This window comes from Schistocerca cancellata, chromosome 8, assembly GCF_023864275.1.
Source record: "Schistocerca cancellata isolate TAMUIC-IGC-003103 chromosome 8, iqSchCanc2.1, whole genome shotgun sequence".
Lineage (NCBI taxonomy): Eukaryota > Metazoa > Arthropoda > Insecta > Orthoptera > Acrididae > Schistocerca > Schistocerca cancellata.
The window spans coordinates 514301108-514326571 of record NC_064633.1 but is presented as its reverse complement, the minus strand read 5'-3'; positions in this window follow the sequence as shown (position 1 = coordinate 514326571).

Below are 25464 nucleotides of genomic sequence, written 5' to 3'. Positions count from 1 at the left end.
GACTTGTTCTTAGAAGTAGTTCATTAAGCAATTATCGTATTCAGTTAAATGGTCCACAGACGAGGACTTCAGTTTTTCACTGAACTATAAATTTTTCTTCTAAAACTGTATGACGAATAGGGAAAATGTGATGTCTGTCTCTTTCATACACATTTTTCTTTCACAGTAGTATTTTATTTCTGAAGATTCAGATTTTGTCTCTAAGTTGCAGAATATTGGTACCATTCCTTGCATGTGATACATTCAATGAAAGGAGTGTGTCAAAGACGTCAGAAAGATATACTAGCTTCAAAACAAAGTCACATTCTACCAACTTCTCGGAACTTAACTTTTATGTTCAACAAGATAATAGTGGAGTTCATGCCTGAGTTCATACGTGTTTGTCAAGACATTCCTAGGTGAAAGCTACCTAGAGTTACTATAGTAAATTATGTAAATGTGCTCAAACCCTATATTAACGCATATTTGTTGAAAACATTTGAAGTTATGGGGCCGGCGCTTAATGAAGTTTACTATCACTTCGATCACTGGTCGAAGAACTTCACGGAGGACGGAGAACATGATTTTAGATTCCAGTGTTTCTCAATGAATAAAACAGAGTGTCTAAATAGCGTGAGGAGCTTCTTTACGGATCACAATATGTAATCCGGCGTAGCAGCCAGACAAGCTACGACCTCCACCTATACATACGCTTCCACAGTTTTCCCCGTTATCGTTGTTTCCTTCCATAAATGGGGGTTGTATTTGAAAGGCGTCTGTTGCTTTTATTCCAAGAGCTATTTTCCTGCAGAAAAGAATATCTTCACCAAATTTGTTATCATGTATAAACCACACGTAACAAACTACTGCAGATGCGCATCGTTTGGTTGTCTATAGCTTCATTCAACTGAATAGCGAAATCATTACCTTCGGGATTTACAACCAAACGATCATTAATGTCGTCAGCCTTATCCAGTGTTCCTATGGTGCTGTCTGAGAAAGGCACGATTCCAGTAGTATGACATCTGGTACCATGTTCAGAACAGCTGGTGAAATAAGGTCTTCTGCTATGGTGTGAGGTTTCTTGCTCTTTGCTATGAAGTAGGAAACTTTATAACATGAAAAAGAGCGTTTGGAGGAATCGTAGCCTGTTTAGCCAAAGGTGAGTTTTTTGTTCTGACATTTCTTCTCGTAGTTTCTTTTAACAAACTATATTAAATTGACTCAAAATGTCGTTTCATTGTTTTAGGAAGATTGCTTTCAGTAGCTAAGACTTCCAAAACAAATGACACCGCTATAGTCGTTCTTCAGTTCCAAAAGTGGTACATTAAAACCGACATTCAAATCACTGTCATCATTCTCTTTGCAGTTTCGTCCATTCCTGGATTTAGATCTGCAAGATACATTTGAAGTATCGAGTTCTGTACGTACATTCAGAAATGTGCCCATGCTGACAGGCGAACACGAATCACAGAAGATGAACAACGATGAAGAACAACCTGTACTCGACTTGCTGATTGTTACTGAATAAAAACAAATGAATTATGTAGTACGACTCGACTGCAAAGTACCACTCTACCGCAGGTATAGAACTTACTTGCCTGCCTACAAGATGAGTCACGCTGTTCCTTTACTCAGAAGGTAAATAAATGATATCCCAGTTATTGAAAAACCAGCGCGACGGCCCTACTGTAAGGCCTCGACACACAGTTTGACAACTCCTGGTATATAGGCACAATGCATCACAATATCTACGCCGCTTCAACAGTCTAAATACGCAAACTGCGCTGTTACTGAAGGGGTGGCCACTGCCGCGGAATTCCCTTGATGGGAACCAGATGCAGTAGCCAGAACATTGTGTTACTCTCGGGAAGGGGTACCCCATCTCTCATTAATACTGTTCATAGTCTACTCGTAGGCTTTCATACCTGGAGCGTCACAATACCATGTGGCACAGATCATGGCCACAAGTGGCGTCACGTATGCCTCGTGACAGTCAACAACACAGGATGAGTGTGAACGTCCAACCCCGTAGGCTCCTAAAACCGACCACAAGCCACTGTTGACAATATTTGCACCTGACTGTCGGACCCCAGAACGCACCGCCTTACGCCCATATCCTCGTTGCTTGCGACTCAGAAATAACCACTCTATGATGATACATAGACCCACAGCCCGTCATGCCAAAGCAGACGTCCTGTGACAGTTATTAGCGAGTCCAGAGCAGGCGTTCGATGCTTCCCCACAGGTCTTTTGGTAAACGGACGGTCAACTATCAGTGATTTTCGTATATGCACCGCTTTCACCCGCTCAAATGGCAGGTGTGACGGGTAAAGACCGTAGTTAGAGAATATTCGGAATAACACGTGCAATGGATGGCCACCAGACTTCGACCAAGACACTACGTCGCCAACTGCCTGTTCTCACTCCACCACCAACTTAGTTCCCCCAGGAGTTCCTCTGATATCCCCAGTCTCTGAGGACGACAGGATAAGTATTCCAGAAGGCCAAAGTGAGAAGTATTATCACTACACCATGTAGGATATTGGGAAACACCCATAGACAAACAACTTATGTCTTGCTATGTATAATGACATGGTATAAATCAAGACATTTTGAGATGATCGTGCACTGCCAGCGGCGCGTCAACAGTTCCTTTCCTGGCCACCATCCTAGGTTTCAAAATTGGTTCAAATGGCTCTGAGTACTATGGGACTTAACTGCTGAGGTCATCAGTCCCCTAGAACTTAGACCTACTTAAACCTAACTAACTTAAGGACATCACACACATCCATGTCCGAGGCAGGATTCGAACCTGTGACCGTAGCGGTCGCGCTGTTCCAGACTGTAGCGCCTAGAACCGTTCGGCCTTCCTGGCCGGCTCCTAGGTTTCCTTCGACTGACTACACATAGACTTTATGAGACTAACACTAGTACATCCAGAACCAAAACGCAAGATGACGCGGAGTACTCCATTTGTACCTGGCTCCTTATACCTTTAATATCGATGGACGAAGACGTGTCGATTGCGGAGACCATGGACATAGTAACTTATCACCTGCGCCACAAATGGTGGTAATTACGTCGGCAAGGAATGTCGTTCGCCTCGAGAAGCAAAAGGACGGCGATACCACAGATCACAGGGTACGCTCAAGTCAGTTCTGTTCCAGCTGCTACCTCGTGCAGATCATTGCCAGCTACGCTAAGTCACTGTCTTCTCATCGTCCCTGCAACTGGCTGTTGAGTAAGGCATTGCTCCATTCAGTTCGACTCTCCAGAATTCGTCACCTCCTTCTCTTGTACTGGCATGGGAGTTCCACTCTGTCACTATTGCTCGAATACAGGTAATATACTAGGAATTATTTCCTCCAGATACCTGAGCTACAGTGCCATTTGTCGTATGGAATATTTTTGTTGTGTTCAGCTTCCAGCACATCGATAAGGAGAGGTGTGCTACATAATTGTGTGGTAACTGATGTCGTAGGAAAACTGCACAGGAGCAGAAATGATTAGCGAACAAGCAAATGTAGTAAAAAGAAGATTTACTTAACCTATATTTCTCCAAGTGTACAAAAACTCGTGAGAAATGATGCAGCAAGAATTAGAGTCCAGCTGTCGATGTCACAAGGAAGAGGCTCCAGGTGTGAGTGGATTGAGTGGCTGTCGCTGGCTGTCCTGTGTTATGGCGGCAGGGGTGTTCGTGGAACGGAGCCGCTGGAGGCGTGGTTAAGTGGGTGCGCAATGTCGGGTCCGACAGATCGCGCGCGACCGCTATAGGCGTCAGACGGAAATTTTGCGGTTCCGTCCTACCACCTGTGGGGTGGTATCAGTACGTGATATCACAACTTTAAACCTGGGCATGTTATTATCAAGTTATAGATGCTGAACTTCTAGAACTTCATGTGTCAATTCCTTCAACATCGTTTATATGCTATCTGATCAGAAGTATTCGGACCCCCCTTTGTGATGAGAAATCAACCACAAGACGTCACGAGAGGTGGAACCGCCAGTATAAATGGGGGCAAAATAAAATGGTTCAAATGGCTCTGAGCACTATGGGACTCAACTGCTGAGGTCATTAGTCCCCCAGAAGTTAGAACTACTTAAACCTAACTAACCTAAGGACATCACACACATCCGTGCCCAAGGCAGGATTCGAACCTGCGACCGTAGCGGTCGCGCGGCTCCAGACTGCAGCGCCTAGAACCGCTCGGCCATTCTGGCCGGCAAAAGGGGGGCAGAGAGAAGCAATAATTGCAGATTTGGTCTGTCAGGGATGAGCAGTGACTTCGTGGACTAGTCACTGGACATCATCCATCAAGGATATATAAAATCTTTAGAAGCTACTCGCTTCGACTGAACGTGAATCGACTGTGAAGTGGAATCGTGAATGAACAACCATCTGCATCTACATCTACATGGTTACTCAGCATTTCACATTTAAGTGCCTGGCAGAGGGTTCATCGAACCATTCTCATACTACTTCTCTACCATTCCACACCCCAATGGTGCGTGGGAAAAAGGAACACCTAAATTTTTCCCTACGTAGGTGGGTGCCAACAAAATATTTTCGCATTCGGAAGGGAAAGTTAGTGATCTCGCCGCAAGGAAAACGCCTTTGTTTCAATGACTACCACCCCAACTCGCTTATCATATCAGTGACACTCTCATCCCTAATGCGCGATAACACGAAACGAGCTTGCCTTCTTTGCTCTTTTTCGATGTCCTCCGTCAATCTTACCTGGTAAGGATCACATACGGCGCAGCAATATTCCAGCAGAGGACGGACAAGTGTAATGTAGGCTCTCTCTTTATTGGGTTTGTCGCATCTTCTAAGAATTCTGCCAACAAAGCGCAGTCTTTGTTTCGCCTTCCCCAGAGTATTATCTATGTTGGTTTTCCAGTTGAAGTTGCTCGTAATTGTAATCCCTAGGTATTTAGTCCAATTAACAGCTCTTAGATTTGTGCGATTTTTCGTATACCCGAAATTTATCCGATTTCCTTTAGTACCCATGTGGATGACCTCGCACTTTTCTTTGTTTAGTGCGAATTTCCACTTTTGGCACCATACAGAAATTCTCTCTGGATCATTTTGTAATTGGAATTGATCGTCTGATGATTTTACTAGACGGTAAATAACAGCGTCATCTGCAAACAATCTAAGAGGGCTGCTCAGATTATCGCCTAGATCATTTATATAGATCAGGAACAGCAGAGGGCCTATGACACGGAACGCGATATCACTTCTGTTCTATTGAATGATTTACTGTCTATCACTACGAACTGTGACCTCTCTGAGAGGAAATCACGACTCCAGTCACACAACTGAGACGATACTCCATATGCATGCAATTTGATTAATAGTCGCTTAAGAGGAACGGTATCTAAAGCCTTCTGGAAACCTAGGAATATGGAATCGATCTGAGATCCCTTGTCGACAGCACACATTACTTCATTGGAATAAAGAGCTAGCCGTATTGCACAAGAACGATATTTTCTGTATCCGTGTTGGTTATGTATCAATAAGTCATTTTCTTCAAAGTGATTCACAATGCTAGAGTACAGTATATGCTCCAAAATCCAACAGCAAATTGAGGTCAGTGATGTGGGTCTGTAATTCAGTGGGTTACTCCTATTTCCTTTCTTGAATATTTGTGTGACCTGTGCTACTTTCCAGTCTTTAGGAACAGACCATTCGTCAAGTGAGCGGTCATATGTGATTGCTAAGAAAGACGCTATTGTGTCTGCATACTCTGAAAGGAACCTTATTGGTATACCATCTGGACCGGAAGACTTGCCTTTCTTAATTGAAATTAATCTAATGACGTACAGGAAGTGTCGGGTATCGGTGAGGGTAGTTCTCAAAAGTCGCAAGAAATAATCCGAAGGAATCGCTCGTGATTTCCAAAATGCTACCAGCAGTCCAGCTAGCAAAGTGACTGTGCGCAAGGTCTTAAAAAGAATGGGTTATTATGGTGGAGGAATTTGTCGCAGGCATAAGCTTCTGTAGTCAAACCTGAGCGAAACTTCAGGTGGCATTAAGACAGAGAGTGACTGGAGACTAATGGTCTGAGTGATGAATCACGCTATGCCCTATAACAGTCTAATGGAAAAGTCTGGGTATGGCGAATGCCTTGAGAACATTGCCTGCCGCCTAGTGTAGTGTCATCACTGAAGCATAGAGGGCGTTGGTGTTACGGTATGGGCGTGTTGTGGCTAGAGCATCGCTATGCAATATTAATTCATGGTCTACCGCTTTTTTGTGTTAATTTAATGTGAATACTGGAGCTGTGCGCTTGGAAAGTTATCCTTACTCACCACACTGCGGCTGTGCGTCATCAGGAACGCCTCTTTGGGCTGTTTTTTTCGGCAGAAGGCAGTCTATAGTCTTATTGGGTGAAGAGAGCCTCCTTTGGCCATACGTACAGGTTTTGCAGAGGTAGGGTAGCGACCTACTCCGCGGGCTTTGGAAGCCCAGTCTGCGCCTGCACCTCTTGTAGTGATTGCTGTGTCTGTCCCGAAATCCCCAGAGAAGTTCTGTGACATTTTTTCATTTCTTTGCAAAAATCAAGGAGCAAGACACCGTTCCACTATCCGCCCAGCCTTGGACAGTCAGTTAGGTTCGCCGTGAAAGTGTGGCTGAGCCAATAGATTTGTGTCGCTCTAGATCAGCGGTCGTCGAACGTTTTTGCTCAAGAGACAACACTGGCAGTTTGGGGCGGCACCTACGGGCGCATATGCACCGGATGTTGTTCTTATTCAGTAGACTACATAAATTAGTAAGTAATGAACCAGAAATAAAGTTCCATTATTAAGGGCGGGATAAGTTGGGCGGCGGCCGCAAAGTACTGATCGTTGCATGTAGGCACCATCCTAATACTTTATGTTTACTGTGGACTGTTTCAGGTTGCAGCCAAACTCAGCGATCTAACTGCTTTGACATTAAAATTGCCCGGTGAAGAGTAGTTGGTTATACTACGTGTGCGAATGACATTGATTAATAGTGCTATACGTAGTTACATTTAAATGCACTATTGAATATTAGACCCTATCACGAAAGTGTGATAAATGATTTAAATGCCAGTTTTCTTCTATGCACTGCATTGTATTAAGAAGCCTTCATTATTTTAATTTCCCTTGCTTCAAATAAGTACCGCATTTGAATATGACTTTCTCTGTAATACGCATTCACGAATCCATGTTACTTCCGTGTAAAAAATTATACAATAGTAGCTGATCTGTACGTGTCGCGCGCGTCTGCGAGTTGTCAGTACTGAAGGACGAACAGGATATCATTCCCCATCTACATCCTCTAACTCCGCACACGCCGCTACTTACCCTTCTCCATTAGGTAAGAGACCAAATTTACTTAGCTAATCGTCAAATTCACTGCCAATTGCTATTAATCGCATCTAAATTTAATATTGCCAAATCTCTACCTTTCTTGCTCAGCAACAAAAATACACTTTTTGTAGTTGCTAGATGCATATTATTATGAAATACGGCCCAGAACTGCAGGCGGTACGAATACTTGATTCGAGCCGTTTGAAGACAATTGCTCTAGACAGTACTCTCAGTGTATGAGGCTGTGCATCTTGTAAGCAAAACGAGGTGTGCTACGCGTGCTTTCCCCTGCTTCTTCTCGAAACGAGTTTTTCTTGGTCGGTGCAATTAAATATTCAGACACCTTTGCTCTCTGTCAGTTTGTTGTTAATTTCACGAAAGGTACAAAGCAAACAAACTCCTTATATGCAGACTTGATTTAAATTTCAAGATCCTCTAACTTGGCGTAGAACGTTTCCTGGTTAGATGGCTCATTAAAAATAGATATAACCTGTTATGTACTCGACTGGTTATCTCAGCTGTCTCGGTGTTACCATTATGGACAGTGACTAAATACAAAGAAAATATACTCATTATTTTGTGAAAGCAACGTGCCTTGCTCTCACACCTCTTCTATTGTTACGGTTTTATTTTATTAACTAGGGACTGCTAAGTCTACTTCCCCTAGAAGCACAAACTGGTCATGCGGTGGCATTACGAAATTCGCAATGCAACCATCATATTAGGAGCAGTCACCCTACCTGTGATGAAGAAAATGCTAAATGCGGAAAGATATGAACACATTTTACAGCGTTCTGCACTGCATACAGTAGAGGAACAGTTCAGGTACGATGCTTGTGTCGATACGACACTGCATGCACCCTGTCATAGAGAAGCATCTGTGAGGCAATGGTTTATCGTAACAATTCTTAAATGGATTGGCCTAAGAACGGCAGTGACCTGAACCGAATGGCACATGTGGAATGAGTTAGAACGGCGATTTCGTTCCAGACCCCAGAGTTCAACATCACTATCTTGTCTCATTTCAGCTTGTAGTGCTACAACGATGAAAATTAATATTACGACGATGTCAAACCTTATTTTCATGATTTAAAGAAGTATTCATGATATTAAAAATGTAATTATAATTTAATTATTTTTAATTTTTGTGCTCAGTGTATCAAAGACGTCTAGTGCACGGAAAAAAATAGCATTGTTTGTACTACGAAACTATATGTGATTGTTAATGGTTAAGTATGTAACAATTCGATGTAAGACATTTTTCTGAGTCTGAATTTTGTTCTCGTACTGGTCGGTAGAGAAGGAAAAGTTCCTTAATCGATGTGAAGGTATAAAGGCTGTAAAAAGGAGAGAGAGAGAAGGTAAATACAAGTTATCCAAAACAAATATCTCGAAAGTGTAACGTCTTGTGATTTCATATAACTAAAAATTGCAAGGTCTAATCTGAGCCTGTCCTGAATAACAGAGAAGAACATTTATGTTATCATATATTTGTTCGTTTGATCACGGTTGTGATTCGCATGTTTCTTTTTGTTACGCGACGTGTTATCAATATTTTCAATATACGCGCAAAAGTGCTCACAGCTTTAATCTAACCTGCGTCTTTCGGAAACGATAACTTTTAATCAGTACAATTACGCGAATACCGTCTAAATCGCAACCGTGATCGCAAAAGTTTTTCCTGGACCAAATAATTCTTATAAAATGTGTATTCTCCAAAGCGAGCAGCATTGCACTATCGCTGACTCGCAACAATCGAAAGAGTAAAAGCAGTGCTTAAATAAAATTGCCACCTTTTAATAATTATTATTATCCCATCAAATAAATAAATATCAATTCAGTGGCTATCCAATCAAAAACAGAGAGGGCAATTCAGTGGCAACCTATTGACAGGACTAGCTTATACGTGTGTGCTAATGTGTGTTTTTTCTGTTTGTTTCATGCTGTAATGGGCGGAAATCTACGACGACCCTAAGCACGATATTTCTGCTGTACCATTCCATCCCAGCCGCAGCACAGCGAAGCACTGCATAAGGTAGGCACAGCATCTTCTTCCACCTGGAGCTGTATTGTTTTCAGTAGAGGTTAACTGAACGAGATTGGGACTGAATTTTAATCAAACGAAAGTGAATATTTATAGTACTGATTCCAATCTGGTGCAGTCTAGTAACTATTTTATGTTTTGTGTGACGGAATAATTGATGTGTAGCGTGTGACGTTTACCCGATTAGACTTGCACCCAAACATTTGCAAACATGGTGAACGACGTGTAAGAAAAGTTACACAGCAGGAAGTAACTGTAGAACATTCAGAGGAGGAAGGAATAACTAGTGATGTAGAAATTGATAGAATTTTTTCAGATCAGACAGAGGACATACACTCCTGGAAATGGAAAAAAGAACACATTGACACCGGTGTGTCAGACCCACCATACTTGCTCCGGACACTGCGAGAGGGCTGTACAAGCAGTGATCACACGCACGGCACAGCGGACACACCAGGAACCGCGGTGTTGGCCGTCGAATGGCGCTAGCTGCGCAGCATTTGTGCACCGCCGCCGTCAGTGTCAGCCAGTTTGCCGTGGCATACGGAGCTCCATCGCAGTCTTTAACACTGGTAGCATGCCGCGACAGCGTGGACGTGAACCGTATGTGCAGTTGACGGACTTTGAGCGAGAGCGTATAGTGGGCATGCGGGAGGCCGGGTGGACGTACCGCCGAATTGCTCAACACGTGGGGCGTGAGGTCTCCACAGTACATCGATGTTGTCGCCAGTGGTCGGCGGAAGGTGCACGTGCCCGTCGACCTGGGACCGGACCGCAGCGACGCACGGATGCACGCCAAGACCGTAGGATCCTACGCAGTGCCGTAGGGGACCGCACCGCCACTTCTCAGCAAATTAGGGACACTGTTGCTCCTGGGGTATCGGCGAGGACCATTCGCAACCGTCTCCATGAAGCTGGGCTACGGTCCCGCACACCGTTAGGCCGTCTTCCGCTCACGCCCCAACATCGTGCAGCCCGCCTCCAGTGGTGTCGCGACAGGCGTGAATGGAGGGACGAATGGAGACGTGTCGTCTTCAGCGATGAGAGTCGCTTCTGCCTTGGTGCCAATGATGGTCGTATGCGTGTTTGGCGCCGTGCAGGTGAGCGCCACAATCAGGACTGCATACGACCGAGGCACACAGGGCCAACACCCGGCATCATGGTGTGGGGAGCGATCTCCTACACTGGCCGTACACCACTGGTGATCCTCGAGGGGACACTGAATAGTGCACGGTACATCCAAACCGTCGTCGAACCCATCGTTCTACCATTCCTAGACCGGCAAGGGAACTTGCTGTTCCAACAGGGCAATGCACGTCCGCATGTATCCCGTGCCACCCAACGTGCTCTAGAAGGTGTAAGTCAACTATCCTGGCCAGCAAGATCTCCGGAACTGTCCCCCATTGAGCATGTTTGGGACTGGATGAAGCGTCGTCTCACGCGGTCTGCACGTCCAGCACGAACGCTGGTCCAACTGAGGCGCCAGGTGGAAATGGCATGGCAAGCCGTTCCACAGGACTACATCCAGCATCTCTATGATCGTCTCCATGGGAGAATAGCAGCCTGCATTGCTGCGAAAGGTGGATATACACTGTACTAGTGCCGACATTGTGCATGCTCTGTTGCCTGTGTCTATGTGCCTGTGGTTCTGTCAGTGTGATCATGTGATGTATCTGACCCCAGGAATGTGTCAATAAAGTTTCCCCTTCCTGGGACAATGAATTCACGGTGTTCTTATTTCAATTTCCAGGAGTGTAGAACAGGACACTAATATTAAAGTCAGTGATCCATCTGTTGTAGAACACTCAGGCAGAATACAGACGGTAGTTCAAGTGCATACTGAAGCAGAACCACAAGAAACACCAGTTACAGTCGGTTTACCACCGGTAGAGCCAACTCAAACAGTAATGGATACATTTTCTCTCTTAATGATGAAAATGGAAGAAATGTTTAAAATACAGGAACAGTCACAGATACAGCGAGAACAAGAAACTGCTAAACAGTTTGCAACTGAGATTAATTATAATTTAGATAAACGTATTAGCAGAATGGATGAACGGATTAGACCTTGGAGGAACGCATCAGTCAATTAGACGAGCGTACGCTAGATCAAAAGCTTGAAAACCGGTTAAAAGAACACGATCGCCAGCTGCGACAGCAAGTAGATGCCCAGTTGTCTGCTATACAGAACAACATTTCAAGTATGCAACAAACATACCATGACTTACCACAGAATGTAAAGCAAGTAACCCAGGATGTGGACAAATTACAACAAATACACACTTCTTTGGAAGCAGAAATACGCAACATAAGTACACGTATAGAAAACCTTACGATTGATAATCAAAACGTAAAAGAAAAAAAAATGCAAAGAACAAGAAGAACGCGTTGTGACCACATTCAACACATGGCTAAATGACAAAGACAAACAAATTAGTGCTGTTATACAGATATTACAACAATTAGGAACACAACTGATACATGAAAACAACACAAAGATTCATGAACTCCAGACTGAATTACAAAACGTGCAGAAAGTGCTTAATGAAACACGAATGCAAACATCTCATAACAGTTCACCGGAATGTGTTAGTATCACAGAAACACACCCTGATCATTATGAAACGCCTTTAACTGAAAGTAGGGGGCAGACGGGCAATAATTTCAATCCAACACGTGGAGTAACATCCGTTTATCAAAACCATACACAGTCATTGGTGACTCAGGATGCTTTAGTGAAGAATTCACAGTTTCAGAAGTTTACCAATGATATAAACGGACCCCATCCAATTGTGTTTATCAAAGGGATCCGCGGAATAATGTCAAAAAGTTGGAACGAAAGGGAGAAAATTGGCTTTAACATTACCCACATTCAAGGTGAGCCAGCGTTGTTCGCGACACAGAAAGCAGAACAATGCAGCTCTTTCGATGAATTTGAACAAGCTTTTCTAAACAAGTATTGGTCGCGTGGGGTACAAGAACGATTAAGAAAAGAAGTTTATAGTCCTGAGCCATTTAATAGAAAAGGCGGTACTTTGCGGAAATATTTCGAAAAGTATCTGGACAAAGTGAAATATTTATCCACACCAATTCCTGAGTGTGATGTTTTAAAGATATTAAAAGATAAGTTACCGCGACATCTAAAGGAGAAATTGTTTCACATTCCTGAAGACAACGTGGAACATTTTCTATCTGTACTGGACTCTTTAGATTTGGTTATCGAAAAGGGCAGACACCAATGTGGGAATAATTCGTCGAATAATGGTAATGGTAATGGCAACGGGCGAAACCACAAGAACAATAGTAATAGAAACACCTACTATTGGAATCAAAATCATTGAAATAGTCCGAATTATTTAGGATGGCAGAACCACAATATGAACACAAACGGACAGTACGGTAATGCACCGAATCACAATTATCATACACAGAACAATAGTGGACCAAACAATAACGGAAACTTTTCAAAGAAACGGAAACGAGATTTTAGAGCTAACGCCAATTACAATAACGGTAATTTTTCAAATAATCAGCAAAACATGCAACCACCACATAACTGGTCAACACAGAATTATGCACAACAGCAATGCCAGCAGCCTAGGCCACCGCAATATCACAACAACAATCATGTACAACCCCCGTACAATACAAATATGTCAAATAACTTGCAGCAGCATATGAATGCGCAGCCATGGCAACCACCGAATCAAAATATCAAGATCATTGAGGTAAGTGAACCGCAACTATCAACCAGTACCCGTCAGTCAAACTACATGCGACGATATTCTGCTCCAGTGTGTCAGTCGCAGGGTGTCTAGGGGCCACTTGCATGAATTATGTTAGTAATAACGAGCAACCAAGCGTGCAGACAACCAGCTGTAGTAACAATGAGAATGTGTGTCGCATAGAATCAGCAGCGATCGGGCCGAACGACGCAAAAGATGCAGTGTGTAGGAATAATTCTGTTGATGTTGCTCAGCAACGTAGTTCAACTATGCGGATGTTAAGATATAATGACGGAGTCGATATACGAGAGGAATTATGTCAAGATTTTCGGAAGAACCGTAATTTGTTTGAACGGGAAGTTGTACAAGCAGCTATAGTTTGTGATATTTATGGTATTCAAACTACGGTGATTTTAGATACTGGAGCATCTGTTTCTGTGATGAATGAATCGTTCTTTCTTCACATAAAGAAGATTAGAAAGATTCCGGTTTTTCCAGTCACTAATTGTCGAGTTACAGGAGCCATAAGTCAGAAAGGCCAACTAGTTCGGTAATAGAAACGGATTTGTATTAATTTAGGAATGGAAGCCAAAGAGTGCACCTTCCTTATTGTAAAGAATTTAGCCGTGAACTGTCTCCTCGGATTAGATATTTTGCGAGAGACGGAAACTATAATCGATCTCGCAAAGGGTGAATGCAGCATGTGTTTCGGTGACACGAGAGTCAGGTTAGACTTGGTAAAGACCAAAGAATTGCATGGCAAATATTGTCAAATTTTAAAGATAGAACCGATTCGCCCACATATATGGCAGCTTCAAGATAGTTTCAATTGCAGTACATTCCCGGTCATGGAAGATGTGAAGGACGAGGAGAATACCCACCTCTCTGAAATAGTAGAAAAAGTACAACAATCCTCTGGTCTTGACAGTCTGCAACAAAAGCAATTATCAGACACACTTACTAATTATCATTAAGTATTTTTGAAAAAAACCTTGACTAATTAAAGGTTACGTGTACGACATGCAAGTGTTTCCCCATGAAATTTACTGTCAGAAAACGTACTCGAATCACACAACCGGAGACTACAGAATACTCAACAATTTAACGTGGGAGATATGGTGTTAGTAAGGAATCATCCGAAGTCATTTGTGATCTTAGGTACACCACACAAACATAGTTATTTCTTGGTCTATCCCAACTCAAATAAACAGAAAGGACTATACAATCACAAAGACTTGAAATATATGTATCTTAAGTACAGTAGATGACCTTTTACGTGTGTCGTAATGAGGTGAAGTCAAACATCAAAGACTCAAGTACTGTGCGAGTAGGCTAAGTGACAATTATTAATTAATGGACTAGTGTATAAGTATTTCATGGACACACTGTGATGTGGCGTGTGGGAGAATAGGAACATACAACATTCGAAGCATCAGTACTGCTTGGAGGAAGAGACTCTCAGAATACCAATTAGTTGTAAGGAAATTTCAGCTCCAGTTCGACGGAGAAAAGGACGCCGAGCTGCAGCAAGGAGAAGAAGAATTGCTTCAAGATGATTCCACCCTAAGACACTTAATCAAACATAATACAAACTTGTTGAGATTTAGTAAACTTATGCGTGTGAAACTACGAACAGTTAACAGAACTGCATATTTCACACAACAGTAAGATATAGTGACTTTAGAAAATAAGCGTTTCATTTTGTTGACTGTTAACTATTTTGAACTCACTAGGGTGAGCAGGTTATGTTCTTTTCTTTTTTTTTCTTTCAGACTGTGTACAGGATACAGTTAACAACATGTAAAGTCTACGTGAGTTACGTATAGGTGTAACAAATTTTCCACCGTAAGTTAGTGCTCGGACTTACATTAGCTATAAACCAGGTCGAACAAGATGTTGTCCATGACTTAACAGATCATTACACAGACGAACATATACAGACTTGTGTTTATCACTGCACAATTCTTTTCGAGAAAATACATGACTTAGGATTTGCTTTTATATTGTAAATGACTACAATTATGTACTTCATTTGATATGTACAATCATTCAGTTATTTATCATTATGTAACTAGACTGTGTAAAGACATTCTTATGGATAGCACCAGGACTTCAGCTTGTCAGACCTGATAACTGATCAAGTGACTACGTGGTGGAGTGAAATTGTCACAGATGACCTATGAACAAAGACTTCCTGTGAACATTATCCTCTGCGCGTACGAACTTTATTTCACTGGCGAAAGAGTGGAATTTAACACAAAAGTGGACGCTCAATGAGTGCGTTGTGTTATCATGATTTCGTTTTCAAATTTTGTGCTACGTGTGCTTAGTAATGCCAAGTATTCAGAGTGTTATTGGGACCACATGCGTGGGCGTAGCATTCCAGGCAAACTAAAACTCAAGAGCAAGTGTTTTTATCGATCAGTCAGCAACAGTGGTGAGTCGTAACAGTGTTGAGAACTGCTACTGACTATATCATTAAACCCGTTGTAGAACTGTATCAATGTCGGGACGTAATTACATGAACCTTTAATTGCAGTTAGTCAGTTACGTCGGAAGGACGAATGGACTTGCATCATGATAAAGAAACTCACAAACAGTCGAACACCTCACAAAAACAAAGCACATTCTTCTAGTTGAGTGAAAGAGTGCGTGAAATATGATGTAATTTTGATGTTAATTTAAGGAACTGATACTGCTGTTTGAATTTCATGTGCCTGTATGCTGGTGGGATGCTGAGCACACATGTCGGTGAGGGCAGCATACTGCTGCGACATCATCCGTCATCCCTTGCCGCACCCTGCCACGTCATCGCAGTCCACCTCAGACTTACCTGATGGGGCGAGACATCGGTGTTGCAGTACACCAAGTCGCCAGCCGTCGTCACCAGCAGCACTATCAAGATATTGTACCATCATTAAATGTCATACGAAGTGAATATTCAAATGTTGAAAATTAAAAAAGAGGGTATGGAAAATGTGCTCGCTCCGCCGTGGTTTTTTTCCGCGGTTTTTCCCATTGGCCTTTGCTCGAATGGGGGAGCGTATCTCAAAATCCCAGAGACTTAGAAGTAAACAAAGCACGTGCTTCCAAGTGAAAGAACACAGTGAACTTTAAACAGAACAGACAAGAAATATAAGCCTGCTTGGATGTCCAGTCAAACAAGTGTAACTTTACATCCAAAGGGGGCAATGTAGTGCTACAACGATGAAAATTAATATTACGACGATGTCAAACCTTATTTTCATGATTTAAAGAAGTATTCATGATATTAAAAATGTAATTATAATTTTATTATTTTCATTTTTGTGCTCAGTGTATCAGATACTTTCTAGTGCACGGAATAAATTAGCATTGTTTGTACTACGAAACTATATACGATTGTTAAGGGTTAAGCATGTAATAATTCGATGTAAGACATTTTGTTGAGTGTGAATTTTGTTCTCGTACTGGTCGGTAGAGAAGGAAAAGTTCCTTAATCGATGTGAAGGTATAAAGGCTGTAAAAAGGAGAGAGAGAGAGAAGGTAAATACAAGTTATCCAAAACAAATATCTCGAAAGTGTAACGTCTTGTGATTTCCTATAACTAAAAATTGCAAGGTCTAATCTGAGCCTGACCTGAATAACAGCGAAGACCATTTCTGTTACCATATGTTTGTTCGTTTGATCACGGTTGTGATTCGCATGTTTCTTTTTGTTACGCGACGTGTTATCAATATTTTCATTATACGCGCAAAAGTGCACACAGCTTTTTCGGAAACGATAACTTTTAATCAGTACAATTACGCGAATACCGTCTAAATTGCAACCGTGATCGCAAAAGAGTTTCCTGGACCAAATAATTCTTATAAAATGTGTATTCTCCAAAGCGAGCAGCATTGCACTATCGCTGACTCGCAACAATCGAAAGAGTAAAAGCAGTGCTTAAATAAAATTGCCACCTTTTAATAATTATTATTATCCCATTAAATAAATAAATAGCAATTCAGTGGCTATCCAATCAATAAACAGAGAGGGAAATTCAAGCTCTTGAGGAAAAATGGGCTGTCATTCCTCCGCAGACATTAAGATACTCCACTTAAAGTGTCCCCAGTAGAACTCGAGGCAGCTTAAAGGCGAAAGTTCGACACACGCCATGTTAAATCTACTTATGGGTGTCAGGAGACTTTTGATCACATGTTGTATTTGTGGACTCTACATTTTCCTGGATGCCAGGATCCAGTGATTTGACTTGTATGAGAGTTTGATGGCCAGTAACTACTGTGTCTCTAAATGTGTTTATTTATTGCTATTGGTAATAATAGTCAGGTCCGCAAGTTCATCTGAGGAGCTTCACGGAACGGAGGAGGCAATCCTTTCATACTGTACGGAAGTGAAGTACGTACAGCGTTTAGACAACTTTATCTGACAAAGCATATTTCATTAGTTATGTGAGGCAGGACTTTAGTCCCGGTGTCATTCGGGATAAGAGTCACACATCTTTTCATTCGAGTAGAAACTGTTTCTTCACAGTAGAAATTAATTAGTGTGAAGTAATTGGTCATATGCAGCTTCGCTGCGCCTATCTAATGTAACATTGGTATCGATAACTTGTGCGCCATAAACAACAGTACAATAACAAATGGGCAAAAAATGGCCGAAAGAATACACACACTTTAGTAGTTCCTGACTTTTGAGCGCTCGTACACATCATTAGCAAGAACTTATGTGTGTCTGGTAGGGGCTGCGCAGTACTTACATCTTTGCAGTTAATCTGTTAGGTGCTATTCTACAGCTACCTAGGTTAATTACGGAAGCTGATTTCATGTCTACCGTGTTCCGAACTGCACTAACTGTGACATGTGTGAACTGCTTCTCTTCTGCCGCTTCGGAAATCTACGTCAGGCACAAAATGGTCGTGATACGTAAATTTATAGCTGCCGGAGAAAAATATCAGTAGGCTGTCAGTAGCCCACTGGTCCATGTCTCTGCTGCCATTTAAGAGCTTCGCTTTCCGGCAAATGTGTGTCCAAGTCCCTCCTTCCAAATACTGACTACAGCAGAAAAAAAAATCCTGGGGATTTTCATCATGCAGCTTTCTCTATTTGGGAACGTCATAAACTGTACTGCATTCGGGAGTACGGAGGTTAAAATTGCAGTTCTCCCATCAAGGTTTAAGCTGTCCGTGTTCTCCCCAAATTGCTTAAGGCCAGTGCCAGAATGATTCTTTTAAAAGGAGCACAGCTGATCTATTCTCCCGCCGTTTTCTAACCGGTGTTTGTGCTACGTCTCTAATTATCTTGTCGTCGACGTAACGTTGAACCCAAATATTTCTTCATTACTGCTGGATGATATCACTACGTCGGTAGACTTCAGAACGGATTAAATAAACAAGTGTAAGCTGAATCGGCCCTTTGACGCCTAACTAAAACAACGAAAATATTTTAGCCCTTTTGGAAGGACGACTATAGTAACACTGAAAATGAGGAACAATAAAACGGTAATGAAGATAATGGAGAACAGTCCTAGTAAGGCATGACGTGTATTTCTTAACATTTACAATTGTCATTAATGGGATGGATCAAATGACAAAATGTTTTCGTTAAAAATAGTTCCTTCCTCCTCAAACATGTTCCGGTGAGAAAATATTTCTAGCCGATCATGAACCCAGTTAGTTATGCTGGATACGCATAAGGTCTGTAGATATTAAGACCCGTTTTGAGGGATAGCATGCAGTGACAGTTTAGTTTTGAAAGTTTGTTTTCACACATTCCAGACATTGCATGTTGCGTAATCAAGGTCTCCAAGGCATCATAATGGAGCTATTTCTGTATCACAGAAATGTTTAGCGAAGAGTAAATTATCTATCTCCTTTGTATTAAATTAGTGTGTATTACCACTGCTATCAGCTAGCGAGCCAGCGCAGTGTCGAAGGAATTGAGCCCTCATTTCGGATGAATGTCGTTCAGGTCAACGTCAGGCCATCGAGATAACTTTTTCTGTGGATACGGCTCGTTGAAGAAATGAAATTAACTGTCTCTCCTACCTGTCTAGAGGAATCCCACCGCGACCGTTCAGTGTGACGCGAACACGCTGTGGTGATTCATCTTGTCGTCACCAGCAGCATTGCTCACGCCCCACTGCACACTGAACAATGGGGTCGGCTGCGCCGAGGTGCGCAGGTGTCAGGGCCGGAGACATCTCGCGGCCACGGCGACATACGTACACACCTTTCACCGCGCGTGGCGTGGAAAAACTCCGCCCACACGAGCTCTCCATCACCAGTGGCCACTGTGCTGCCATTAGTGCACCGAGGCCGAGGTTTGTTCTAATAAGGCCTTGTCACTGGTTTTTAAAAGGTGGTATGTTAAGGTGCAGGTGTAGCCACCTCTATAGAACCAGATGCTTGCAGGTGGGCATTACGTAAGCGAAAGCTGTCAGAAGGCAACTACCATGGAACTTACGTTCGTATATGGCAGAAAATGTAGATAGTCAGGAGAAAAGAATAGAGGTCATGGAACACACATTAAAAAGTCACAAGCCACTACGGCACCAGCTTCACGCTCGCCATCTGACGCAGGACTGCGCATCCGGCTGTATATAAATACAGCTGCAGTTCTTCAACATGAAAGACGTGTAGTCTATCGGGGGCCTAGAAGCTCAGATTTCCGTAAGAAATATTTCACCGCAGATATATGCAACGATATCTGCTGTTAGTAATTTTGCTCTAAAGTGGAACCTCAAGGGAAATCTTGACTCTGGTAGGAACGGATACACGCTAATGAGCCATTGAATTAGTATATGGCATCCCATTTCCCCTTGATGATGGGACGTCGTATCATGGCATGGGATCCACGACAGACCGCAAACGTTGGGGTACTCCTCTGATCCTGCACTCCAAACGTAACTGGAATGGCTCGGAAGGAGCTCCCACATACGCTCAACACTATTCAGGTCAGTCGATTTTGGTGACAACACTAGCGCCCCCACGTCCTAACATCGTTCGTCAAATCATTCTGACACAATTCAGCAGCCATGGAGCGGTGCTGAGAGGTATATAACCTTGAGAGGAGAAACGGGGAGCAAGACTAACTTACTTTCTGTGGAGCACCAAACCGATGAACGTGATCATAATAAGAGACGACTGCAAATGATTCGTCGCGTTTTGATATTTTATAGCTTCAAGTATGTAATGTGCAATAAAAAGAGCATATTTTAATGAGTGGTTTCTGTCGTTTCAGGATTCATCGTGATTCGCCAGGCAGCAAGGTGATGACAGTGAACAAAATGGCGACTAATTAACACAGAACATTCTGTGTGTTGCTATATGAGAGGACTCAATCTTTCATTAGAGTGGAGCGTGCATTCCGAAGACAGAGCGCATGCTGCCAACAATCCAACAAAGGAGAATGCGGTGGTATCGAGTATCGACAGTTCAAGGGCACAGGTTGCCTCTGTAAAGGAAAAACTCCGGGCAATCACTGCTACAGTGGAAACAATGGAGAATGTCTGAAAGGTGTTCTTTAGTATATATGACTTGGAAGTTACGAACTGTCTGGAAGGTTCTGCGCAAGCGATTACATTGGAAACCATACCACGTACAGTTGCTGCAACGCTTAAGTCCAAGCGACACACCATCAGAAGAGAATTTTATGAACTTTTCCAGGAAGCAATTGAAGATTACCAATTTACCTCCGGACTCGTGTTCCATAAAGTCCACATATGGGGCACGACAAACTCATTTATTTTAATGGACATAGTGCATTCAGTACTGTTTCATATAGCAGTGTGAATGAGTCCCATTTTCTTCTTGAGAAAATTGTGCTGGTACAACGCACAAATAGATATTGTAAGATTTGTTGTTTGTTAAACTGATGTCCCTAACTTCATTTCCAACAACACGGAAGTCCGCGTCGCTGGCATAGATAGAGCGTCGCCATCTGAACAGAAGACTTCCAAGCCGATGGATTGGACGCTGCGCTCAGGATGATATGATACTTCAGATGACCTCAAAGGTCTTCTGTCTTCCACTTTGTGCTTTTGTTTCTTTGAGGATACGTAAAATACAATATTTATATGTCATATTTGCTGGTAACATTCGTTGGTACTGTCATTTTCTACGAAAATGACAGTACCAATCTCGAAAATGTATGGGTTCAAACTTGACTACCGCATAAATGTTTGCACTGTTCCACGAGAAGAGAACGCAGAACATTTGTAATGACGCATAAGAAACTTTCAAATGTGCTTCCTATTTAATGTATCATTTGCCATTTTTTTAAGTAATGCATTGTAAAATTCATTCATCCAAAACGGTGTGAATCATTTGTAATCACACTGCATCTCCAGAATGAATTTTGACTCTGCAGCGGAGTGTAGCCTACCTCTAACCTTCTGGGAAGATTAAATCTGTGTGAGGGACCGAGACTAAAACCGGTGCCGTAGCCTGCGTAGGGAAACTCATAAAGTAAGTTTCCTATACCGTTCACCAATAGGAGACGATGAGAGAAGTGTCAGGAGGAGACCCACTTCACCCTGTATCAACAAGCTCTATAGCGAACAGAAGGAAGGAAGGAAGATTATGATATAATGTCGAGACCAGTCGGTGACGAGTTTATTACAGATAGCGGAAAAGCTCTGATTGCGGATTAACGGTGAAGATTGTCAACCATTAACTTTTCAAAAAAACATCACGGTTTTGCCTTAAACAATTTAGGGAAACCAACAAAAACTTACATACATAAATGGCCAAACGAGGATTTAGATCGCCGTTCTCAAGACCATAAGTCCAAAGCCTTCACTATTGTTGCCCTTCGCTTGGTACACCACACAAGAATACCTCTTCAAGATGCCAGAACGGTGCCTTGTTTTCTATGGAAAACCAATTCATCATGTGAGCTACGTTAAACTCATTCGATGCCGCAGATTTGTCCCGCAAGTACTCAGACCAAGCTAACCTACACCATGATTAGAGCGCTCAATGATGGTGCTATTGTGCCCACACTAATTCGCATAAAGCGTGTAGACCACGGTAATGCATAGCGTGGGGCTGATACTGATCGGTTGTTGCAGTCACACATTGAATTTGCGAGTGATATGTTGTACTGTGGCCCGTATATCCGCTTCTACGGTCTGTGATAGCCACTGTCACGAACATGTCCTTCCCCATGGCTTTCTTTAAAACTCTGTTGCTGATGACATTCTCTGGTTAAAGGTACTCAGAAGACACCCTCTTGACACACTGGAGTATAAAAAGCCCAGTACCTTCACGACCTCGATGATGGACAATCCCATGCGTAGTACACTCCTAATCTCTCATATATCAATAGTTCACTATATAAGTAGTTCATTATATCAGTACTTCACTTCTAGCACATCTCACAAACCATATAAAAATTTAGCGCAAAATCATTCGATAGTAAAAAAAGCTTATCACATGATAAACTTTTCAAACTTTTCGAACACTACTTCGAGCGTTTCATAATGAAGATAAATATGAGATGGCTCCACACAACCACCAAGTTATAAGTACACATAACAAAAATAAGACAAATTTCTTGAGCACTTAAACACAACTGTGCCACATTGAATGGATGAATATCGCAACAGGAAGACTGTCGTTTGATGACTAGCAGCTGCATGTGATCGTGAGATGGAACAGTCTTTTCCATCGAAATTAGGTAGTAATCGGCATTTAAAAAATACGAGAAAAGCATATACAAATAACTAATTAAATTTATCATTAAATGAGCTATTAAAAATTTTCAGTTAGTATCCTGTGTTGAACAAAATATGTAAAATTTTTCTTGTCAACCATGACTATATAGACAAAAGTATCTTTCGGAATTTTTTCCTTAAAAATAACACACAGTTCCATTGTTGTTTTTTATAGTTGAATTATTTATTCTTTGAGTCATATTTATAACTCAAATAGTATAATTTTGCATAAAATTAAATGGATTCCCATTAACATCACCATTCAATTCTATGACTTTCTTAAAATCGCAGAAAGCATCATAAACATTCAAAAGTTATTTGGTGCATCTAGATTCCATATTTCTTGAATAAAATCTTCATTTCTACCGTTCGTTATACATATATTCTGTAGTTTGATGTGATCAAATGAAGAAGAGTCAGTCACAGTTTTTTTTCCTTTTCATGTGGAAAACAACAAAAATAAACTCAGTCATATCAAATTCTGTAGAGTTATGGTAATTAGTGATATTTAATGCAAAATTACTCTTTCCTTCCAATCCAACAATCCTGATTTTTGTGGCTCAGAGAAAGATATGTGAATCTTCGGATTTTTAGTCCTTTTTGTTTAAAGCTCAAGTGATTGTCCTGACTCATATTTAACTACAGGATTATGAATTTCCATCCATTCTACTAGAATTTTACCTTCTTTTGGAAGAGTACCTCATATTGCAATTAAAGCATAATTTTTATCATTCCATTGAAGAATGGCACCTAGTGTAGTGGGACTCCACGAAAAATTGCAGTTAAATGTCCTTTCATTGTGGAACTTCCTTATAATCTTTAAAAAAATATGCCAAATTATTCTGATGAATAAAGTACTTCATTTTTCTTACTTTATATATTTCCACTATTAACAATGTGACCTTCTATAGCTAACTCCTCAGCTAGAGACAATCGAATAAGAGCAGATGAAGAAATGAAAGGATACTCAATCCTAGACAAAATATTGTTCCCCTTTTTAATTGTGAATCCTTGAAAAAAGTTTATCTACATAATTATCGATTACTTTTGTATTGTATTTCCCATCATAAGCTGGATAATCATTACCATTGACATATACAGTATTAAAATTCATATAAAGTTATGCATAATTAGAATGAGCCCAACCATCTCCTATATTCATCTTTGTGTTCCTGTTGGGGGAATTTAACTTATTTTAAGTCTCCTCATTCATAAGAAATGAGGAGAAGAGATAAATCTTTACTTTGTTCATGATTTGGATAAAATTTGTTTTTTCATCTATAATTAATGTTTACAAGATACAACCCACAGGTTAAACAGAATCAAAAGATAAATGAATAATTAAAAGAGGAATTTTAAAAAATGGAAAAAAAACTGAGAACAAAATTTGAAAAATATAAAAAAGAAGATCAAGCAGTTACTGATGCAATCAGAAAGTTAAAGAAGGAATCATGGGTTTAGTGGCAATGTTTTGAAAGCAATTGAAGAACATAGAGAGGTTGAAAAACAAATTGTTCCTTATAACTGTTATACTGAAGAATTTAATGACATGCACCAATTAAACAAAATGATAAAGATTACGCATTAAGTGTATCAGAAATACAGTACTTATTGAAAAAATGTGAAGAAGAAAAGGGAGATGCAAATAATAAGAGACAGAAATGTTAAAATGCTAGAATACTTTAATTGTAGTGAAGATACTGTTCTTGGACTAAGACTGTTTGGTGTCTTTATATATAGTTTATAGGAAGATTACCAATAACATTTGAGGGAGATAAATTAACTGCTGGTGAAAAGACATATGAAGGAACTGATTGTTTAATGAATCTATTAACTACAAAACAGATTATTACTAATATAGGCGAAAAATTCAATTCATCTCGTTTATCAAATTAAACAGCTATATTGTTTAATACAGGAGCATTATCCACTGAAAAAATCCAAATAGAATAAAAGCGAGTGGAGGGATGAAATGTAAAGATTTCACAAAAGAAATTGTTGATGATTAATTTCCAAATTTAAGAAGACCAGCTGTAGACTCTTCAGGTCAGTCAGAAATAAGTTCACCCAAGAGAAAAGGTAAAGCATTAATAAAAAAATCTACAGAAAAACCATTTGAGTCAATTTGTATGAATAATGTCTGCCAGTTAATTGCTAGATTAGTTGTAATTCATGGAGAAGAATTGGCTGGAAATAAAAACTATCATACGGAAAAATCTGGTATAGTACAGATGTTACAAAATAAAGTTAGTGATTTTATAATCAAGAACCCAAAAGTATTCCATATCTAATCAGATTTGTCAGCAATCTTCCCCACAGATTTTGAAAAAGTGAAAAGTATGATAAAGGAATAGTAAAGTTGGCTATAAATATTCTGGCAATACCAGAGATGTAACTTCCAGGCTACACGCACTGGGGACTTATCTCTAAACTAGATGCAAGACCAGCATATGGTGATCAAGGAATAAATAAATTAGATGAAGAATGTAAAAAACATGATACTGTTTATAGAGATCACAAACATCTAGAAAAAAGAGACATGAAGCAGATAAGGAAATTCAACTTGCTGCAAAAGGGAGAATGTATGCAAGTGACACTTTGTTAGGAGAAAAATTATCTGCAGTTGCTGTTAAAGGTATAATGTATGGAAAATGAATTTATGAATGGGCTTATGTG